Source organism: Neltuma alba, unplaced genomic scaffold (genome assembly GCF_004799145.2).
Source record: "Neltuma alba isolate B1F8T4 unplaced genomic scaffold, ASM479914v2 tig00007135_pilon, whole genome shotgun sequence".
NCBI lineage: Eukaryota > Viridiplantae > Streptophyta > Magnoliopsida > Fabales > Fabaceae > Neltuma > Neltuma alba.
The window spans coordinates 26,150-31,797 of NW_021634684.1; the positions used below are offsets into that span (position 1 = coordinate 26,150).

The 5,648-nt window shown below is 33.3% G+C and overlaps 2 long non-coding RNA genes across 2 annotated transcripts; both read right to left on the reverse strand.

The window, feature by feature from the left end:
* Window positions 1–298: 298 nt before the first annotated feature.
* On the reverse strand, window positions 299–1,464 carry LOC114751856 (uncharacterized). The gene is made up of 3 exons (XR_003740779.1): window positions 1,371–1,464; window positions 924–1,036; window positions 299–323 (listed from the first exon to the last, which is right to left on the reverse strand). It is a non-coding gene; the product is annotated as an uncharacterized LOC114751856 (long non-coding RNA).
* Window positions 1,465–2,759: 1,295 nt separating this feature from the next.
* LOC114751855 (uncharacterized) lies at window positions 2,760–4,832 on the reverse strand. Its single transcript, XR_003740778.1, has 3 exons — window positions 4,792–4,832; window positions 2,988–3,049; window positions 2,760–2,860 (listed from the first exon to the last, which is right to left on the reverse strand). It is a non-coding gene; the product is annotated as an uncharacterized LOC114751855 (long non-coding RNA).
* Window positions 4,833–5,648: the final 816 nt, after the last annotated feature.

Sequence of the window (5,648 nt, forward strand, 5' to 3'; positions counted from 1 at the left end):
ACCACCATGGCGGGTGAATGAAGCTGCACACATTAAGGCCGAGCACTGGACCCTTTGTTTATACATGACTTTGGAATTTATGTACAACACCATTGGATATGTATACACACACATATGTATATGTTCATTTGGTCAATTTATGTAACCAATACCTACTTACGGATTAAAAGCAAACTTAAATTCTCATGAAATAATGGGAAAAAAGCTCCTGAATTGGTTCAATTTCACCCGCAAGAATGATGATCTCAAGAGTATCTGGTTCTGCTCTATAGTGCCTCATCATCTTTTTTTTTTTTTCCTGTTCTCATTTAAATAAAGACAATCTGCAACACACAAAATAAAATCAAGTTAAACTTTTAATAATATATGCCACAGATCCACATCTGATCCTTAATTTCACACACACACACACACACTAATAAATTTAGTCTCACATTAAGTGTATGCAAGAATACATATTCTAAATACACCTTGCAAAGACAAGCTAAAGTTCACTGTTTGACTTCCTCTTCTTTTTTTTTTCAAGAACAAGTATTACCGGTTTGAGATTACAAGTCAGATCAAACCCGTAATTACTTCTCACTTTCAGGAAATTTTCATGACACTAAGCTATAAGGCTGTTGGCTTTGTGACTCAATGTTGAGTGTTAAAACGAGACCCTAATTAACACATGCAATCCCCAATATTTGACAATTCAGAACTCTGACAAGGATATATTCACGTATTATCATATGATTTCAATGCTCCTCCAAACTGTTAAAGATCTGGCTGCTGAAATTTACTTTTTGTTTTGAGATCCTCAGTATTATGTTTCTATATAAAACCAACCCATCATGTAATCACAAGTCTATTCACTATACCAGCAAAATCATGATGATAGTTCAGAAAGCGCAAGAATAGACAGTTAAGTCAGTTATACTCACCCCAATCTGAGAGAAGTGTCTGAACTATCATCATCATGCGGAGGATCAAATATGCTGCCAGTGTTGGCTGACTCAGATGACTGGCCTCCTTGTTCTTGTGAAGGATTCCTCACCTAAACACAGACATTTTCCATCTTTTAAGACTCTCTTTCAAAACAAGTGATTTGAGAACTAGATTGGACCAGCTGGTTCAACCAGTGAAGTGGACCTTCCTTTGATTTAAAATGCTTTCAAAAGCTTCCACATAATAGTCAGTCAAATTTGGTCAACCAAAAAAAAACTGATTTTTTTATGTATACAATTTAATAATGACCCATTCAACTAAGGATCATCTATTAACAGGGCAATAAAATTTAAATCAATGTCTTAACTAGTTCGATGCTGTAAACATTAGAAACACAGAAATTTAACGGTTTACAATGAAAAAAACTTCAAAATTCCGGTCACCTGTTTTAATCGCTGATTCTCTTCCACCAATTGATTCTCTGCACGGATAAAACAAGTAGCATTTTCAGACAAGTGAGGGAACCTAAAAGCCAGACATGTAGTTTTAATACTTACGGATTAAATATGAAGATACAAACACAGCCAAGGAATACTCAATTCAATCCATAGATGTCTTAGACTGCTATTCTTTAGTCCACAGGGCATATTTTATAAAAAAATTTTTCGTTGTATCAATATTAAATAGAAGAATCATGTAGATTGTTTTTCAAACATTATATGTTAATGATTCAAATTCTCCATGTATGAATGGATTAAGGAGGATGGGAAAGGGAAAGAAAGTTTGACGATGATAATTCTTTTTTTTCCCTCTTCAAGCTTCAAGTTATAACTGAACAAAAATATATAAGATTTCAACAATTAAGTTTGGAATGTGCTTGACCTTTCTTTTGAGCGCATCGATCTCTTTCAACATATGTCATCCTGCAAATCACAAAAAGAACCATCTATGCAGATTAGTTATAATAATTTCTGGATATCAGCAAAGTGGCCCCAATAAAACAATCGCTAAAGCTATCCTTTATAGTGTGTTTGGAAGGAGTAGTTTAAGCGAGAAAATTTGTTTGAAGGTATTTGACCAAGAGCTTTGGAAAATCTCTTCTTTATGTTAGCAGAAAATGGATTTTTAAATTATTGGAGCAATGTATTGAAGTAATTTTGTTTCAAAATTGGGAGGGGGGGAAAAAAAGAAGTAGCAGAATTCTCCCACAATAGCCAATGTTTCAATACATTCTTCTTTCTCAAATTTTTGAGGGACACTCTCATGAGAATGGACGCTCTGAAGCTAGTGAAATTGAACATATACCATATAGATTAGTTTCCGTTCAGCTTAGTCAATTTCACAAATTTTCAACATAGCTAGGTGTGGGTAATAGAAATCCAGAATAAATACTTTTAAATGCAAAAAGTTTGGAAATGAAGCTTTTATCCAAACTAGAATTTCCAAAAATATAAACCCCACATTTCAAAAGCAATGAGAGTTCGATCCCTCAATTGTTATATCAAGAAAATGAATGCAAAAACCAACAAATAGCTTCCTAATTACTTTTCAAACTGAAAAATAGGTCCAGGAGATAGGTTCTTCCATAATAGACTTTTATTGTTATTGATAAGTATATATGTCATCTCAAAACTCATCTATAATTGACAAGATAAGCTTCTCATGGTCCCAACATATAACAATGTTGGGAGTTGACGAACTTATCTTTATGTTTTGAAAGTTTGAAAGAGTGTCTGCAAAATGATCCAAAATTCATGGAGATTCTCCTTCCTTCTTCCACGGGTACATATACAAATAAAGATGCAACATAGAAGTGGATAAGACAATTCGAACCTTTGCTCTGACTACACGTTTCAAACCTTTATCTAATTGCTCTTCAAGCTTCTGTAATTCATTTATGTTCAATCCTTCAAGCTCTTCTCCCTTCAACTGCCTTTCAATTATAAGACATAGTGATCGCTCAGTAATACAACATTGTAGGTATATGCATAGAGTAGGCACAAAATAAAAACTTCACTGTATAAATATGTAATAGCACATAAATATATATACATACATACTTCAGTTCCTGAACCTTATTGGCTTCTTCCTTGCTGAGCTTGCTGAAAGTGTCCCTGTCATACTATGCATAACATTTATGATTCATTACTCTTGAATTTCAGGGAAAGCAAGTGAAATATAATACAAATATATATATATATATATATATATCAATACACATAATTTCTCTCTCTCACTAAAATTTCCCTACGTTTTTATTTATTCTGCATTCTATGAGGTAGAGACTAATTTCATTTCAGACTATATGTGAAGGCACGTATATAAGGAGGAGAAATTATCAGGTGCCGTATTGTTGAAATCATATCTTATATATTTAACCCTATGCATTTGAATAGTCTGAAGTGAGTTGCGCTATCTGTGCTTTATGAAAATTGGAGGAAGCTCAGCCTTAATTGCTGCTTAACAACCGGAGTTAAGCTTAATTTTAACTCATAGTTGTACAGAATCATGGTTTAACCATTTGTTCAAGATGATTCGTTGGGGTTTGAGAAATCACAGTTAAGCTCTTGCTGCAGTTAAATCTTTAAAAAGTTGGAGCCAGGGCACTTTTTTGTAATGAGAGAAAATAATAAAATGATTAAACAAGCATTTTCATCTTAATAATAGCTAAGTCAACCGCATTAGCAGCTAATTAATTTCCAAATATATAATCAATAATAGCTACCGCATAAGCAACAGGAACTAGTCAGGTTTTATTATGGGCCAATTTGTTTAACATTAAAGAAAAAAGTGATTTTATTAAGTTTAACACTTGAATTGTTGGGAAGAAGATTACATGAAGATTTTGTTGGGGGGGGGGGAATATTTTTAGCTTCTTTTTTTTTTTTTTTGGGATAAGCTACTCCAAATAGCTTATCAAAATGAGCTTTTTCCAACACATCCGTCATATGTAATTAGCTTAGCCAACAACTCCCTCATGTTGAGGCCAAGTAAGATCAATTTTTTTAGCAAAAGTGCAAACCTTTGCTTTGACAACACGGCTCTCACCCACTTTTTATTTGTTCTTCAAGCTTATCTGATTCCTTTGTGTTCAATCCTTCAAGCTCTTCTCCCTTCAACTGCCTTTCAATATAATTATAGGTATAGTCATCCCCTTACTAATGCAATATAAGTCTCTGCATAGAGGAGGCCATAATAAAAGCTTCACAGTGTACATGCGCGCGTGCACGTGCGCGCACACATATTTGTATTACGTACCTCAATTCCTGAGGCTTATTAGCTTCTTAAATTCCCATGAGATTTCTATTAGTTCATTGTTACTGAATTTCTGGTCAAGCATAGTGAAAAACGTAACTTTTATTATATATACATAAAATTTTATTACCATTATTATTCACATTGTCGGCGAACTTGAATCATTTTTTTTTATTTATTCATAGTTCTCATTTGATATCACCTCATTTGGATCCTGTTTTAGCTTTGGCCTATGCTAGGTGGAGGTGAGCTATAAGCTATGAATCCAAATGTTTCATCATTTCTAAACAAAACTATTATATAACCGTGGAAAAGGGGAATCTATGTGATTAAACAAAATCAAGTGACGGATAGGGATAGGGATAAGTTTTTGAAATCAAAGGAAACGGAACAATGTACTATGGCAAGGACAATTCAACAAAACCAAGCTAAATATATATATAATATAAAAGAGCTTATAAGTTGTACTATTCAGGAGATATGGAATAGTGTCGCATAATTCAGGCTAATTTATATTTAAAGGAGGAGGAAAACGGAGCAAAGGATTGCGAAGCATATATTTAGACGAAGTCAGTTTCAGGAAAAAAAGAATACGCATAATGATATTACCAAAACAGATGAATGATATAATCTCCCAATTTGTGAGTACTGATCATATCTTTCGATAACCTGCGGCACACTATGATAAGGAAAAAGACAGATGGTTCAAAATTTATTCTGCAAACTACAAACTGTCCGCATTATGGGACCAAAAAGAGAAGGGGTATTAGAGAACTTGAACCCCCAAGTATAAAATGATATACCATCCCCAATCCTTAATATAAGATCTACTTAATTAATTTGGATAGATTAAGGAAAATAATTAAATTAGTTATTGTCAAAACTATGTGTTGATTTTCTCAAATATCTTCTTAAATGATTTGGATTGAAACTATCCATTAATGCAAACTTCCTTAGCACATGCACAACTAATAGGGTTAGTTTGGATAAATATGAGGGGGAATGGATTGGGGTCTTCTATTTATAACCATTACTCAATTTCCCTACTAGCTCTTATATTAAAGACCAGAGATAATAATATTATATGAGCCCCTAAAATCATTCTTTATTCAACGAATTTCTGGTATAAACACAAATCATTCTTTAATCTCTGAAGTACTACTAGGCACTTTGACACAACTTTGTGTGACTAAAATCATCAAATGAGTTGGTAACCGGGGGGGGGGGAATCAAATGACAAGTAAACAAAAGGTTGCACGTTAAAAGATTATAAGTGCAATCAAATGCGACTGACTCTAATTTTCATTCTATGATTCATTAATTGTGATGTCAAAATTACTCGATGACAACTACAAGTGGTAGCCTGATTATTCTCTCTTGCCAATTATTAATTCCATGACTTTAACTGCGACACTTTTTACTTCTTTTAATATCTTTGATACTTTTTTTTTTTTTACACTGACAGG